At 53.5% G+C, this 17,275-nt stretch overlaps 1 protein-coding gene across 1 annotated transcript in view; it reads left to right on the forward strand.

Annotated features, from left to right (window-relative positions):
- The first annotated feature begins 16,416 nt into the window (after window positions 1–16,416).
- Window positions 16,417–17,275, forward strand: part of ARHGAP12 (Rho GTPase activating protein 12) — a 66,596-nt gene continuing 65,737 nt past the window's right edge. Inside the window, exon 1 of the mRNA XM_060192510.1 lies at window positions 16,417–16,506. The gene's annotated coding sequence lies outside the window, so the exon portion shown is untranslated. The remainder of the gene's footprint in view (window positions 16,507–17,275) is intronic.

A 17,275-nucleotide genomic window follows, 5' to 3' on the forward strand; every position in this document is an offset into this window, starting at 1 on the left:
CTGGTCCCCACCTGCGGGAGGAAAGCTTCACAAGTAGTGAAGCAGGGCTGCAGGGTCTCTCTGACTCTCTTTGTCTCTATCTCCCCTCTCCTCTCAATCTCTTTCTGTCTCTATTCAATAATAAATCATTGGGGCCAGTCAGTGGCATACCTGGTTAAGTGGTCATGTTACAGTGCACAAGGTCGAAGGTTCAAGCCCCTGATGCCCACCTGCAGGAGGAAAGCTTCATGAGTGGCGAAGCAGGGCTGCAGGTGTTTTTCTGTCTCCCTCTCTATCTCCCCCCCTCAGTTTATCTCTGTCTTTAGCTAGTAAATAAATATTTTAAAATAAGGGATTCGGGCGGTAGCACAGCGGGTTAAGTGACTGTGAAGTGACTCCCCTGCAAGTGGGGAGCTGGGGGCTCGAACCGGGATCCTTACTCTGGTCCCTGCGCTTTGCGCCGCGTGCGCTTAACCCACTGCGCCACCATCCGACTCTGAAGGCAGTTTCTTCACAAGCACTGGAGAAAACCATTCAGAGTCCCGGAGGCTGGAGAGAGGGTGCAGAAGCCGACTCCTGAAGCTCTCAGGACGTGTGGCTAACAGCTAGAAACACGCTTGTCTCAGGGGAGGATGGGTGGGGGGGGAGATAGACACCTGGGAGTCGGGCGGTAGCACAGCAGGTTAAGCACAGGTGGCACAAAGCACAAGGACTGGCATAAGGATCCCGATTCGAGCCCCCGGCTCTCCTCCTGCAGGGGAGTCGTTTCACAGGCGGTGAAGCAGGTCTGCAGGTGTCTGTCTTTCTCTCCCCCTCTCTGTCTTCCCCTCCTCTTTCCATTTCTCTCTGTCCTATCCAACAATGACGACAACAATAAAAAACAAGGGCAACAAAAGGGAATAAATAAATATTTTTTAAAAAGAAAGACACCTGCAGACCTGCTTCACCGCTTGTGAAGAGACCCACCTGTAGGTGGAGAGCCGGGGGCTCAAACCTGGATCCTTACGCCGGTCCTTGCGCTTTGTACCATGTGCGCTTAACCCGCTGTGCTACCGCTGGACTCCCATTTTATTATTTTTTAACCAGGATCTTACTCAGCTTTGGCTGATGGTAGTGCTGGGGGTTGAACTCAGGACCTGTGGTGCCTCAGGGTGGTGCTGTGGTCGCTATCACGCTGTTAAATGATTATTACTTTATTCTGTTTATTTTTTTGGCAGAGCCCCACTCAGCTCTGGCTGACGTTGGGGCTGGAGGTTGAACCTGGGACCTCAGAGCCTCAGGCACAGAAGGCTCCTTGCTGAGCCCCCGTGCTGCCTGCCCAGCCCTCTGTATCTCTATCTTTGAAATCACCTGTTTGCCAGAGAGCGCCTGGTGGGCACCCGTCAGTGGGCCTTTGGTGCTGGCAGCAGCAGTTACCACAAGGTGCCCTGGGAGGTGGCCCCTGACGACGGGGCCCTCAGCCCGGGAAGCCGCCCTCCACGCTGCTTGGTGCTGTCAGCCCCGGCTCTGCCGTCTTCATGGGGCTTCCAGCCCTGGACCAGGGCGGCACATCAGACTCCAGCACAGAGGGACAGGGGGCCACCGCCAGTGAGGTGCGGAGGCACGGGCGTCCTGATCCCCTCGAACCCAGGGCCTGACACACACAGGAAGCCTTCACCTTGACGCCACAGGCCTCTTGATGTGGGGGACTCAGTCCACTGGAACTGCAACCTCCCCAACCAAAACATCTACACAGATGCACACGCACGCACACGTACACACATGCGGACACACATGTTAATCACACTAGGCCACTTTAAAGAGGCAGGTGGGGCCAGAAAGATCCACCAGGATCATGGCCTGACACTACGTGGGAGGTGCTAAGGGGCTGGGGGCAGCTCCAGCACAGTGGTGTCTCTCCTTCTCTGTCTCTGTCCCTCTCTGTCTGTCTGTATGTCTGAGTGAAGAAGTAGCAGACTGGTGACATCATACATCAGGCCTGACACTTCTAAAACAAAACAAAATTAAAGATGAGCTCCCTTTCACCTCCATTCACTTAAGTTGAAAAAAAGACACATGCTTCAAATTACAAATGGTCAGCACATCAGCTCAAAGATGAGAGTAGGCTGGTCCAGGAGGTGGCACAGTGGATAAAGCATTGGACTCTCAACCATGAGGTCCCAAGTTCGATCCCCGGCAGCACACGTGCCAGAGTGATGTCTGGTTCTCTCTCTCCTCCTGTCTGTCTCATGATAAATAAATAAATTCTTTAAAAATAATGAGACAGGATGGAGGAGATGGCACAGTGGATTTGCAAGGATTTCTTTTCTCCTTTTCTAGACATTGAAGAATCTTTCTTTGGTATTTTTTAAAAAATTTTTTTCCCTCCAGGGTTATTACTGGGCTTGGTGCCTGCACCATGAATCTACTGCTCCTGGAGGCCATTTTTTTCCCCCTTTTGTTGCCCTTGTTGCTGTAGCCTCGTTGTGGCTATTATTATTACCATCGTTGATGTTGTTCGTTATTGGATAGGACAGAGAGACATGGAGAGAGGAGGGGGAGACAGAGAGGGGGAGAGAAAGACAGACACCTGCAGACCTGCTTCACTGCCTGTGAAGTGACTCCCCTGCAGGTGGGGAGCCGGGGGCTCCAACCGGGATCCTTGCACCGGTCCTTGTGCTTTGCGCCATGTGCACTTAACCTGCTGCGCTACCACCCGACCCCCCTGGTATTTTCTTTTTAATGAAAGAGAAGATTCAGGGCTAATGGTCAGGCCATCGGGCAGGCTCGGAGGACTGAGGGGGAGGGGTCCGGGAGGGGCGAGGTCCCCCACACACACACACACACAGGCAGTGGAGCTCTGGGAGCCAGAGCGAGGGGAGGGAGAGAGGCCGTGGGGACACCTCTCTAAGCAGCCTGTGTCCCTCACCTCAGTCAGCACCAGGAGCGAAGGTGGTGCCACCTCAGTCAATCCCAAGGAGGGTCAGCAGAACCCAGTCAGGGCGGGACCCTGTCCTGGCAGACCCAGAGGGAAGGACCAGGGGGGGAGTCTGTTTTTGTTTGCATAGCAGTTATGCTTCTCCCCCAGCCTGCAAAAGACTCTCCTGCCTCAGGCTCTGAGGTCCCAGGTTCAGTCCTCAACACCACCAGTCAGCCGGAGCTGGGCAGGGCTCTGGGGAAGGAAACATAATCATTGTAAGGAAGGAGAGTGCTTACCTCAATTTGCTCAAGCTGGTTATCTTGACAATATTAAGTTCGTTCTAAAAAAAAAAAAAAAAAAAACTAAAGGATCGCATCATTAAAAGAAAAACTTTGGGAGTCGGGCGGCAGCGCAGCAGGTTAAGCGCAGGTGGCGCAAAGCACAAGGACCGGCGTAAGAATCCCAGTTCAAGCCCCCGGCTCCCCACCTGCAGGGGAGTCGCTTCCCAGGCGGTGAAGCAGGTCTGCAGGTGTCTGTCTTTCTCTCCGCCTCTCTGTCTTCCCCTCCTCTCTCCATTTCTCTCTGTCCTGTCCAACAATGATGACATCAATAACAACAGCAATAATAACTACAACAACAATAATAACTACAAGGGCAACAAAAGGGAAAATTAAAAAAAAAGAAAGAAAAAGAAAAACTTTGAAGCAGCTGTGCATCCGTTTTATTGGCCCAGTTATTTATATTCCTGAACTTTTAAGAAAAATGCCGTCTGAAATCGGCGTACACTGGAATTCCTTGAGATTCAAATTTTCCTCTAATGAGGGCCGCTGTGTGCTCTGCCAGCAGGCGGGCAGGTGGGTAGGTGGGCCAGCGGGCAGGGGGCAGATAGGCGGGCAAGTCGGGGGGCAGGTGGGATAGTGGGGCAGGCAGGCAGGGGGCAGTGGGGCAGGAGGACTGGGGCAGTCAGGCAGGCAGGTGGGCAGGCAGGCTGGCAGGGGGCAGTGAGGCAGGCGAGTGGGTAGGCAGGTAGAGGATGGGCAGGCAGGCGGGCAGGCAGATAGAGAAACATATATGGGGGCAGGTGGGCAGGGAGCAGGCGGGCAGTTCTCAGGATTCACAGGTGGCTTCTGCTGCGTAAGTCTGGCCAGGCTGCTGACTCCCACAGGGCTGAGTGTGGAAAACATTTTCTTTTTTTTTCTTTTTTTAAAGATTTAAAAAAAAAAACCCAGCAATTCTTTTATTTATTTATTTATTTATTTTTGAGAGAGATGCAGAGAGAGAAAGACAGAGAGAAACACCAGAGCCCTGCACAGCTCTCTCTGGCTTATTGTGGTGCAGGGGATTGAACCTGGGACTCTGCAGCCCCAGGCACGAGATTAAAGATTTTTTTAATATTTATTTGTTTATTTTATTTTTGTTGCCCTTGTTTTTATTGTTGTTGTAGTGGAAGGAATTTTCATCTCTGCTCTTAGCCATCTGGTCAGACTGCAGAAAGCTCTCATAAGCAGCGGCCGACTCAGAGATTTTATTTATTTATTTCTTTATTCCCTTTTGTTGCCCTTGTTATATTGTTGTAGTTATTATTGTTGTCGTCGTTGTTGGATAGGACAGAGAGAAATGGAGAGAGGAAGGGAAGACAGAGGGGGAGAGAAAGACAGACACCTGCAGACCTGCTTCACCGCCTGTGAAGCGACTCCCCTGCAAGTGGGGAGCCAGGGGCTCGAACCAGGATCCTTATGCTTTGTGCCACCTGAACTTAACCCACTGCACTACCACCCAACTCCTGTGAACAATATTTAAAAAAAAATAGTTGCCATGTACCAGACACCAGAGAGACACCTCACTGGGCAGGACACCTGCCTCGCCAGATGACGGTCCTGGTACAAACCCCAGCACCATGTGGCAGGTGCAGTGGCAGCTGAGGAAGCTCTGGGGCAGTGGCGTTTCTCCCTCTCCCTGTCTCTGTCTGTCTCTTGAGAGAAAAGGCAGCCTGCAGCAGTGAGGCCACGTCTGTGTGAGGCCCTGACTCCACTGAATCCAGAACTGACGATCTGCAGCCAGTTTTTCACACCAGAGTAACACGATCTTACCGAGGACCGTGTCATTATTTATTCATATTTTTATTGTTTAATGGTATCGACACAGAGGGAGATTGAGAGGGGCTGGGGAGATGAGAAGGGGCAGAGAGAGAGAGACCTGCAGCCCTGCTCCACCACTCGTGAAGCTTCCTCCTGTGGGGGGGGGGAACCAGCAGCTAAGGAGGGAGAGATGGAGAGGGGCAGAAACCACAGAACCAGTCTCCCTGCAGCCACCCTACCCCCAGGCTACCTCTCAGGCTTCAGCAGCTCTCTGTCTCCAACAATCCTGCCCTTCTACTTTTTATCACATCGACAGTTTGGAGGTGCTCGGCCCTGCTATCTTGTTTAATTTGGATTTTTAGGACACCTGGTAATGTTGGTGAATTCTGTGACAGTTTGGGGAAGAAACTAGTCCTGGCCCCGTGAAGTTCTGGGTGGGATTTCTTCTCGTGTCACGAGGCACCACACTTGTAGCTGCTCTGGCATGGTGTCGTGGACTCTGAGGTGGGGAAAAACAGCCTGTACTTGCCTCTGGTGGAGAGAAAGCCACAGAGACATCTCTGCTTCTCTGGCCGAGTCATTTTTGTTGTTTACCTGTTGCTGAGGAGTTATTCTGAGGAGTTATTCTGAGGAGTGGCTTATACGCCATCATTCCCGCTTTGCCATAAGCTTCGTGGGGTTTCCAGGACAAATAGATAACCATTTTCCTTCTAATAAATTGATAGCTTCTTTACCTCTTCTGCCTCTACTAGCACCTAAACTTTTCTCTCGGGATCCCATTCCCTCTGCTCCTACAATCTTTACTGATGGCGGAAAAAGGGGAGCTGCTGCCCTTATATATTACCCAGACAAACAATCTCCTAAACCTCTCTTTACTGAGCTTCCTGATAATTCCCCTCAGTACAAAGAACTTTATGCTGTTTTTCTTGCACTAAAAGCTGTACCAGAATCCTTCAACCTTTTTTCTGACAGTGTGTATACTGTTAACTTACTTCCATGGCTTGCTCGTTCTTATGTGAAAATTGATGACAACCCACTTTCCCCTCTCTTGATTCAAATCGCCTCTATGCTCTGTTCTCGAACCCAACCACTGTATATTCAACACCTTCGTTCCCACAGCCCTCTTCCTGGTTCCCTGTCCGAAGGGAATGCCGCAGTTGACCGCCTTGCCTCCACAGGAACTTTCCCAGTCTCTGTCTCTGATCCTGCTAATTTTCATTCTCCAACCCATGTTAATCTTAAAGGCCTTCAAGCTCGATTCCCTGATGTTCCTGTACCACAGTTAAAACATATCCTCGCTACATGCTTTTCAGAGTGCAAGTCTCATAAAGACACCTGCTATCCAGACCCTTGGGGTTAACCCCCGAGGTTTAAAAGCTAATGCTATTTGGCAAATTGATGTCACCCACATACCAAACTTTGGCAAACAAAAATATGTGTTTGTCTCAATTGATACCTTTTCTAAATTTATGTGGGCTACAACTCAGACAGGAGAAAGTGCTAAAAAGCTTGTAAGCCATATGCTCTCTTGTTTTGCCGTTATGGGGGTCCCATTATTTTTGAAAACAGACAATGTAACTATGTTTACAAGCAAACAATTTAAAGATTTTTGTTCCCTCTGGAATATTACTCATACCACGGGCATTCCCTACAATCCACAGGGACAAGGCATTGTCGAGAGGGCCCATCAAACTCTGAAGGCTCAACTAAATAAAGATAAAGGAGGAACATATCCCCCCAATATCCAGCTAGCAAAAGCCTTAACTACGTTAAATCTCTTTAATATTTACAATAACTCGGCCTTACCCCCTATTATTCTTCACTGGCAAACACCATCTACCCTCCCATCTATTAAGGTCAAATGGAGAGACCCACTCGATAAAATTTGGAAAGGTCCTGACCCATTATTGACCATGGGAAGGGGTTTCGCATGAATTTTCCCTCAAAATTTCTCTAAACCTATCTGGGTTTCTGCCCACCATGTCCGACAATACCCGCAGGATGGCGCTGTTATTCCTGAAGAACAAGAAATACTACAAGAGGACCAGATGCAGGATACATCCCAGGACCCGTAATACGACATGGCAGTGTCTTACAGATGTAACCCGAATAGGGGCCAGACGGGTGCACCAGGTTAAGTGCACACATCACACAGTGCACAAGGACCCGGGTTCAAGCCCCTGCCGGTGTCTCTCTCTCTCTTCCTATCACCCCTCCCTTCTCAACTTCTGTCTCTATCCAATAATATTTTTTAAAATAAAAAACTCCATAAATAAATACATAAATAACTTTTTTTTTAAAGTGTGACCTGCCCCTCCCATAAATACTTGTCTTCTGTGGGCTTCCTAGAAAGTTAATCCTTGAACTGGCCACACAGCTCCCTGCATCGCGGGGCTGCTTTGTCTGGGCTCAGCAAACAGGTTCCAGCCCAGCTGTACTGGGAGGCTGTGGGGCTGTGCTGTCCTGCTCTCTCCCTGTTCCTCTCTGACTTGGAGCAGTAGATCCCCGGTGATGACAAAAGGGAAAAGAAAGAAAAGAAAAAAAGTCCTTTCTTTTTCCCTCCCAGCTGGGCCTGTTGTATATCCACCGAGTGGCATGGAGCAGAGAACGAGTCGAGAACGAGTCGAGCACGACCCTTTCAGAGCCCCAGGATAAGCCGGAGGAGAATTCCCGTGAGAATGGCGCCCCTTGACTTGTGGGAATCTAGAGAGGAAGGACCCTCTAGCTGTTGACCCTGCTTTTCCGGCAGACGGCCACAACCCGCAAAGGCTGAGCAGGGCGAGAGGCATGTACCCAGGGCGTGAGTACACAGCTGCCCAGAAGAGGCCTTGTGGGGCCTGCAGGATCACGGCCCAGTCCCCACGAGCTTCTGGGCGGGTGGGCGCAGGGAAGCTCGCCATGCGCTCCTCCCACCCCACCCCCCAACATGTTAAGGAACAGCCTACAGTGAAGAAACACATGGTTGATATTCAAGTAGAATTCATCTGTTGCAGTGCCAGGAAGACATTGTGCTCTTCACAGAAGGGCAGCTCGGAAGCATCGAGAGAAGGCGCAGGTGGCCGGCGGGCGGGCGGGCGGAGGCCCTTCTTGCTCCTCTCCACGCGGCCTGCTGCCTCCTCTTCCCAGGCTTTCAGATCCCACTGAGCGAGCCCTCGTGGCGTTGCTGGTGGATGCGCTCGCCCTGACAGGTGTTGCGGGAGAGAAGTGTTTCCTCCCGAGCCAGGCGCCCACTTCTCCTCCGCCGGTTTCCCCATCCTAAGTGCTAAGCGCCCGAGCGCAGCTACATGCATCCCTTTGGAAGATGAAATATGCCAGCCGCTTTTCTTAATCATTGTTTTTACCACTTTTGTTTCTTTTGAATAATGACCATATGGTCCTGTAGTTAGAATTCTTTTAAAGTTCTAGGTGATGAGACAGGGATGGGAAATTTAAATAGAGAGCAGAGCAAAAGGGAAAGAATCGTGACAACCCTCAGGGAACACTGGGAACATCTAAGGAGACCATCAGGGGCATTTCCTGCTCTCTGAATAAGTGGGTGGCTGTCTGGCGTCAAGGAAGGTCGTCCATGAAACCAAAACATGAAGATAACAACGATGAGAGAAAGGATGGAGAAAGTTCCCCTTTTATTTTAGACAATGTTTCCTTTTTTTTAGTTAATTATTATTTTTTTATCAGAGCTGATCTGGCTGATGGTGGCACTGGGAATTGAACCTGGGACTTTTGATGTCTCAGGCAAGAGAGGCTTTTTTTTTTTTTTTTTTTTTGCCTCCAGGGTTACAACTGGGGCTCAGTGCCTGCACTATGAACCCAGTTCCTGGAGGCCATTTCCCCCATTTTGTTGCCCTTGCTGTTTCATTATTGTTGTCATTGCTGTTGTTGTTGCTGGACACAGCAGAGAGAAATGGAGAGAGGAGGGGAAGACAGAGGGGGAGAGAAAGACAGACACCTGCAGACCTGCTTCACCACCTGTGAAGCGACTCCCCTGCAGGTGAGGAGCTGGGGCCTCGAACCGGGATCTTTACACCACCAGTCCTTGCACTTTGCACCATGTGCTGCTGTGCTACCACCAGACCCCTGCAAGAGAGGCTTTCTGCAGAACCATGGTCTGTCTCCTCAGCCTTAGATAATATTTCTTTAAAGGGTATTTAAGCTTAACTGTAATTTTTTTGTCCTGCCTATGACCATGCCACCCTGAACACACCTATGTTGTCTAATCTTGGAAGCATTTTTGCCTTTATTGTAAAAGCTCTAAAAAAAATAATTAAAAATAAATAAATAAAAGCTGTAAGAGAGCAATAGAAGACACTGAAAGTGCAGAAAAGTCAAATGAAGAGCCAGCAGTTTGCAGACAACTACAGTCAACACTTCAGTGCATTTTCTTCTAGTTTTTTTAACAATTGTTTCTGTCTTTATAAAGTGATCTGTTGGGAGTTGGGCGGTGGCGCAACGGGTTAAGCGCACATGGTGCAAAGCGCAAGGACCAGCACAAGGATCCCAGTTCGAGCCCCCGGCTCCCCACCTGCAGGAGAGTCACTTCACAGGCGGTGAAGCAGGTCTGCAGGTGTCTGTCTTTCTCTCCGCCTCTCTGTCTTCCCCTCCTCTCTCCATTTCTCTCTGTCTTATCCAACAATGACAACATCAATAATAACTACAACAATAAAACAAGGGCAACAAAAGGGAATACATCAATAAATATTTAAAAAACAAAGCCCTCGGGAACGTGATTCCCATCACTTTAGAATGTTTTGCTGCGTGAGTCTGAACAGTAACTAGAGCCTGATGAGCCGTGTCTGCCTCGTGCTATCCCTGGTCCTTTCTCTGGTTCCCCTGGTGTCTGCAGGACACCCTCACAGCGACACGTCCTCAGATTAGACTCCGAAGATTCGAATGCTGGTCCGGGAACAGTGACTGTTTTAAAACTGATTCTGATCTGCCCCGCTGCCGCATCTCTTTCTTCTTTTTCTTGATGATGATTTTTCTTTTTTGTTGTTTTTTAGTTTGTTTCTTATATCGGACAGGACAGAGAGAGGGGGAAGAGGTAGAGAGGGAGATAGAAAGAGAGACACCCGCAGCCCTGCTTCGCAGCTTGTGAAGCTTCCCCCTGAAGGTGGACTTGAACCTGTGTCCTTGGGCGTGGTGGCAGGCATGCTCAACCAAAGGAGCTACTGCCCGGCCCCCCACATGACTTTCTAGAAGAGCTCAGTGGCCTTGTGCGGCTCCAGCTGAATGTAGGAAAGTAGCCCTCACGCTGACTCTTCATCAAAAATAATAATAAGACTCCCAGCTAGCCACTGTGCTAATGGCCTCTCCTCCGAGTCTTCATCTGCACACCTTTACTCTCTAGTGACATGGCCGGCGGCCTTCCCCCTTTGTTCATCTAGTAGTGGAGTCTCCTCTTCCTGCGCCTGCTTCTCTCCGTGGTCTCTGTCACCCTCTTGACAAAGAGGGCTTGGGAGCCCGGCCTGGAGAAAGGCCTTCTGTCTGCCATGGCTGTGGAATTCTGCCCTTTCAAGTCCCTCCAGACTCCGCCCACTAGCGCCTTGTGAAAGGGAGGCCAGGACCTTGGAGAGGCGTGTTGAGCGGCATTTCTCTCCGCCCTGCAGCTCAGGATGCCTGCGGTGGTGGTGAACTGGCTCTGACCCTTCCCTGGGCCAGGCGTCGTTTTCTTCTCTTTATTTATTGTATAGAGACAGCCAGAAATTGAGAGGAAGGAGGAGACAGAGAGGGAGGGAGACAGACTCCGGCAGCCCTGCGCCACCACCAGCAAAGCTTAACCCCTGCAGGTGGGGACCGGAGGCTTGAACCCGGGTCCTTGCGCATTATAACAGGTGCGCCACCACACGGCCCCCCAAGAGTCATGTTGGACTGTGTTTAGAAAGCTGTATCTGCTGGACAGGGGTAGATAGCATAATGGTTATGCAAAATGACTCTCAGGTCTGAGGCTCCACAGTCCCAGGTTCAAACTCCCCAACCACCATAAACCAGGGCTGAGTAGTGCTCTGCTATAAAAAAAAAAAAAAGAAAGAAAGAAAGATGTGGTCTGGGAGGCAGGCCAGTAGATAAAGTGCCGGACTCTCAAGCATGAGGTCCTGAGTTTGATCCCCAGCAGCACATGTAGAATGACATCTGGTTCTCTCTGCTCCTATATCTTAAATAAATAAATAAATAAATAAATATTTTTAAAAAGTGAGAGAGGAAGAAAGGAAGACAGAGAGAGAGAGAGAGAAGAAAGCTGTGTCTGCTTCCCAGACGACATGCCACTGACATACCCCAGCAGTAGGAGCGGTGGGCAGGCAGTTCAGCGAGAGTCCCGGGGCAGCCGTGGCCGGTCTGCACGCTGTTGAAATTCCAGGACCACCCTCCAGAATGATTTAATCACGTGTGACCTCATCTAATCTCGCCGGGAATGGCACCTTTATCCTGAAAGGCCGGCCCTCCGTGGGTATAATTCTCCGAGGTGCTCAGTGAGGCTCCTCTCTCCATTTCTCTCTGTCCTATCCAACAATAACTATGACAACAATAGCAACAACAACAAGGGCAACAACAAAACGGAAAAATGGCCTCCAGGAGCAGTGGATTTAAATAGTGCAGGCACCAAGCCCCCTCCTCCTCCTCCTTTTTAATGTAAGAGAGACAGAGAGGAGGGAACACTAGTAGATCACCTGGCATGATGGTGTCCGTATGGGCTGCTGGGGTCTTAAATCTAGGCCCTAGAGAGAGGGGGAAGCTATCTTCACACAAAGTCCACAAGTTATTTCTTTTTAAATGTATTTTTAAATGTATCTACTGGGGACCAGGCAGTGGTGCACCTGCTAGAGCTCACATCACAGTGCGCAAGGACCCAGGTTCAAGTCTCTGATTACCACCGACAGGGGCGCTTCATGAGCAGTGAAACAGGGCTGCAGGTGTCTCTCTGTCTCCACTTCCCCTTCCCTCTCAATTTCTCTGTCTCTGTCTAAAATGAATGGTAAATAATAAATCCTTAAATATATCCACTGGGGATTTAAATGATAAAAATAGCATGCTGGTTGTAAAACAAAAATCAAGCAATGGACATTAATATAAGGTGAAAAAAAAAAAAAAAAGCCGGGCCCTCATGCACGTTCAGGTGGTTCTACAGGGTGGGTGGTCTTCCCTCCCCTTCAGTTCATGGGAGAAGATTCGTGTTCTCAGGCCCACAGCAAATGCCCACAGACACTAACCACTCCTCCTCCTCACGGCCCGCTGCCAGCCCTCGGCCAACGCCTCTGCCCTTTGGCCAGACTTGGGCGTCCTTTCCCGTTCCTCCCAGGGGCTGCAGTCAGGTGAGTAGTGGAAGTCTTTCCTCCAAGTGAAGTGGGGCCACGGGGGAAGCCGGGAACGACTGCATTTGGAAACTGTTTCTGGCTGGTGGAGGTGTGAGGGGGAGAGGCTGCCTACATGGACTATCAGGTCCTAGCAGGAAAAGGCCCATGGATGTGTGTTTGGAAGCCCTTCCTTTCTTTCCTTCTTCCTTCCTTCCTTCTCTCTTTCTTTCTTTTTAAATCAGTTGTACTTTCTTTTTACATTTTTATTATCTTTATTTATTTATTGGATAGAGACAGCCAGAAATCAAGAGGGAGGGGGAGATAGAGAGGAGAGACAGAGGGACACCTGTAGCCCTGCTTCACCCCTCGCAAAGCTTTTCCTCTGCATCTGGCTGAGTGGACGTCAGTCACAAAGAGTCGTTTCGCTTTGCTTTCTGTGCCAATGATACGGAAGTGTCCGGACGCTGACCTGCAGCCTTACTGACAGCCTTTATTCCCACCGCAGTGTTAACCAGGAGTTGTGCAGGCAGATTCCAGTCTTGTCTTATTCTCAGTTATGGGACTATCTTTACTTTTATTGAAACATTCACTCCTTGGGTTGGGGGTAGACAGCATAATGGTTCTGCAAAGAGACTCTCATGTCTGAGGCTCCAAAGTCTCAGGTTCAATCCTCCACACCACCATCAGCCAGAGAAGATCAAGGCTTTGGTAAGAAAATAAAAATAAAGGAAGGAAGGAAGGAAGCAAGAAAGAAAGAAAGAAAGGGGGAACTGGGCAGTGGCACAGTGGGTTAAGCGCAGGTGGTGCAAAGCACAAGGACCGGCCTGAGGACCCCAGTTCGAGCCCCTGGCTCCCCACCTGCAGGGGAGTCGCTTCACAGGTGGTGAAGCAGGTCTGCAGGGGGAGAGAGGGAGAGGGTGAGGGAGAAAGGAGGAGGACTGGGAGAGGGTGAAGGAGAGGGAAGGAGGAGGGGGAGAGGGGAGAGGGGGAGTGGAGAGAGGGCAAGGGAAAGGGGAGGAGGAAGGGGAGAGGGGGAGAGGGGAGGAGGAGAGGGAGAAGGAAGGAGGAGAGGGCAAGGGAAAGGGGAGGAGGGAGAAGAGGGGGAGGGGGAGAGTGGAGGCGGTGAGGGGGAGGAGAGAGGGGGAGGGGAGAGGGAAGGAGAGGGGGAAAGGGAGAGGGAGGAGGGGGGAGAGGGAGAAAGGAGGAGGACTGGGAGAGGGTGAAGGAGAGGGAAGGAGGAGAGGGAGAGGGGAGGCGGGGAGGGGGAGGAGGGAGGAGAGAGGGGGAGGGGGAGAGGGAAGGAGGAGAGGGAGGGGGGAGAGGGGGCAGCAGCCAGAGTAAAGTCTCAGCCTGGGTGAAGCCCCCACTCTGGAACCCAGTGCCAGTTTGGAAGGGGTCAGTAAAATGTCAGCTTCCTGAAAACGGTCTGTGAGACCCGCGCAGGCACCAGCCATGTGCTCCCAGCGCCGCGCAGAGGCCCACGAGAGGCAGAATGCTGATTTCCTCGCTGCCCACCAGGCCCTGGCAAAACAATGCACGCAGACCAGAGCTATTTTATCCGAGTCCGTGTGCCGCTGGCGTGATCGGCATGTTGTGGGCGCTGCGGCATCGTCTGAGCTGGGGCTGTGGGACAAGAAGAAGCAGAGTCACAGGCCGGTCGGCGGGGCTGTGCAGAACCAGGACGTGCGGCTCCCTCTGGCTGAAACCGAGGGCCCCGCTCAGGTTTGGGGGCGGAGAAGAGGGGCCGTCTGTCCACACATTCTCTGTGTGCTGCTGCACAAGGCCGGGGCGGGGGACACGTCAGGAACCTGGGGAGACATGGGCAAACATGGGCCGTGGCCAGGAAAGGGCGAAGCAAGGGCAGTGAGTGGGAGGGAGGCGGCCCGGCCTTGGAATTGCCCAGGAAGGCAAAATACAAGGAAAATGTGGATCAGCCCCCAGAGACGTAGCAAGACAGCGGCAGACTTTTGGTCCTTCCTCCCAGAAGGGTCCGAGGTAGGGGCCCAGCCAGAGGGCTCTGCACCCCTGTCCCACCGGGACCCGGGCGGCGATCCCCAGGGGTCACGGACACCAGAGGAAGCCCAGCTGTTTCTCGTATCTGAGAGAGAAGAGGGAAAAAGGAAGGACACTTGGAAGTAGTAATGGGCATAGGAGTGAACTAGAAAGGAAGTGAAGGCAGGAGCGTTGGACAAATGGGGAAAAGGTATGTGTACAAAGACACAGAGAATTAGCCCATGGTGTGACCTTGGGAGAATCAGTGTCCAACGGAGGGGATGGGACACAGAACTCAGATGGTGGGAATGGTGTCATACCCCTATTGTCTTCCTATCTTGTAAAATCAAAATTTTATCACTAATAAAAATTAAGAAATAAATAAAAAAAGATCTGAGAGCTTAGCTGAAAACAAGGTTAACAACGAGTCCCTAAGAGACTATTGTGAAATTAAAAAAAAAAACAAGAATGAACATTAAATTTTGAAAATAAAAAAAAAAAAGAGAAGTGTCAGACCACAGCGGCTAAAAGTCTTGCCAGCATCCCAGTGGGTTCTTTTTAAAAAGTATCAGTAACTCAGGACCAGGTGGTGGCGCACCTGGTTGAGTGCACACATTAAGGCGCACAAGGATCTGGGTTCAAGCCCCTGGACCCCACCTGCAGGGGCAAAACTTTGTGAACGGTGAAGCAAGGTTGCAGGTGTCTGTCTGTCTCTCTCCCTCTCTATCATTCCCACCCTCTTGATGTCTGGCTGTCTCTATCCAATAAATACATAGAGATATTTAAAAAATATCAGTTACACATCGCTTTAGGGGGGACGGGTCAATGTTTCCAGTAGCTGTTCACATCTTGCAGCCTTCAAAAAATAACTGGGCTTCTGAGGAGGCACTGAGCAGAGGAGTGTGTGAGCAAGGGAGTGCGGGCTGTACCCCAGTCAAGCAACCAATTGATCAGTCAGTCAGTCAGTCAGTCGTGCGGGAATTCAGCTGGGGATCAGGTCAGATGCAACGCTACCCTGAACAACACCAGTCCTGAAGAAGGGCTCATGAGCTGTTCCTGGCCTTTCTCTCTCCCTCTCTCCATCCCTCCTGAACATCACAATTTCCTTCTGTCCCACTATAGGCCACTAGCCAGTCCTGACCACAGCCAGCACCTGCCCCTGAGCAGGGAGTCTCCTGCCCCGACCCCAGGTCGCGCACCCCTGCCCACCCCTCATAGGCCACCCAGCCCAGCAGCCCAGGCAGGAGGGCAGGGGAGAAGGGGGCAGGGGAGAGGAGGGCAGGGGAGGGGAGAGGAGGGCAGGAGAGGGGAGAGGAGGGCAGGGGAGGGGAGAGGAGGGTAGGGGAGGGGAGAGGAGGGCAGGGGAGGGGAGAGGGGGCAGGGCAGGGGAGAGGAGGGCAGGGGAGGGCGCTGCCACAGTGACAGTGGCTCAGGCCAGGCCAGTCCCATCTCCAGGTCAGAGGCTCTGCTGCTTCAGGCCTCCCAGTCTGCATGGCTGCAGGGACCTGGCCGGGACCTGTGCCCATCTGGGTGACGCCGCCCCTCCCCCTGCAGGCTCGGTGCCCAGCCTGGCACCTCCGTCCCCCTGCCTCCTCCTGATCCCCTGCCCGCTGACCCCTACACACCTGCCCCCGGCCCTCCTCTGCCAACATGCCCCCGACCCGTCCACCTGTCCCCTGTCCTCCGCCCCCCTGCCCCGTCCTCCGCCCCCCTGCCCCGTCCTCCGCCCCCCTGCCCCGTCCTCCGCCCCCCTGCCCGTCCTCCGCCCCCCTGCCCCGTCCTCCGCCCCCCTGCCCGTCCTCCGCCCCCCTGCCCCGTCCTCCGCCCCCCTGCCCCGTCCTCCGTCCCCCTGCCCCGTCCTCCGCCCCCCTGCCCCGTCCTCCGACCCCTTGCCCCTCCCCCGAGAGCCCCCAGGTCGCCGCAGCCGGCACAGGGGTCACCGAGCGCCCGCGCCTCCCACCCCACGTGACTGCGCACATCACGTGCCCGCCGTCAGCCCCGCCCCACCACGTGATCTCCCGGCCCGCCCCGTCACGTGACCGACAGCCCCGCCCCGCCCCGTCACGTGCTGCCCCGCCCCCGCCCGCCTGGCCCCGCGCTCACCCCGGAGCTGCTCGCGATCGCGCTCGGCCCAGCTGCCCGCCCGGGGCGCCTGCGGGGTGAGGAGGGGCGCGGGGTGCGGGCGGGCGGGGGGCGCCCGGGGTCGGCCTCGCAGCCTGGGCCTCCCACTTCCTGTGCGGGACTGCCCGGCCGCGCCCCGCCTCCAGGAAGGGTGCTGGGGGAGGGGGGCGGGGGGGCGGGGTGCTGAGGATGTGGGGTGCTGGGTGCGGGGGGGCTGGGTGCGGGGGGGCTGGGTGCTGAGGGTGTGGGAAGCTGGGTGCGGGGGTGCTGGGTGCGGAGGGGGCTGGGTGCTGGGTGCGGGGGGCTGGGTGCGGGGTGCCGGGTGCGGGGGACCGGGTGCGGGGGGCTGGGTGAGGGCTGGTGGTGGGTGTGAGCGCTGGGGTCCTGGGTGGCAGTGCGGGTGCTGGGTGCTGACGGTGGTCCTGGGTGGCAGTGCGGGTGCTGGGTGCTGACGGTGGTCCTGGGTGGCAGTGCGGGTGCTGGGTGCTGACCGTGGTCCTGGGGTGGCAGTGCGGGTGCTGGGTGCTGACGGTGGTCCTGGGGTGGCAGTGCGGGTGCTGGGTGCTGACGGTGGTCCTGAGGTGGCAGTGCGGGTGCTGGGTGCTGACGGTGGTCCTGGGTGGCAGTGCGGGTGCTGGGTGCTGACTGTGGTCCTGGCGTGGCAGTGCGGGTGCTGGGTGCTGACCGTGGTCCTGGGGTGGCAGTGCGGGTGCTGGGTGCTGACTGTGGTCCTGGGTGGCAGTGCGGGTGCTGGGTGCTGAGGGTGGTCCTGGCATGGCAGTGCGGGTGCTGGGTGCTGACTGGGGTCCTGGGTGGCAGTGCGGGTGCTGGGTGCTGATGGTGGTCCTGGGTGGCAGTGCGGGTGCTGGGTGCTGACCTTGGTCCTGGGGTGGCAGTGCGGGTGCTGGGTGCTGACGGTG

The sequence above is a fragment of the Erinaceus europaeus genome, chromosome 6 (assembly GCF_950295315.1).
Source record: "Erinaceus europaeus chromosome 6, mEriEur2.1, whole genome shotgun sequence".
Classification (NCBI taxonomy): Eukaryota; Metazoa; Chordata; class Mammalia; order Eulipotyphla; family Erinaceidae; genus Erinaceus; species Erinaceus europaeus.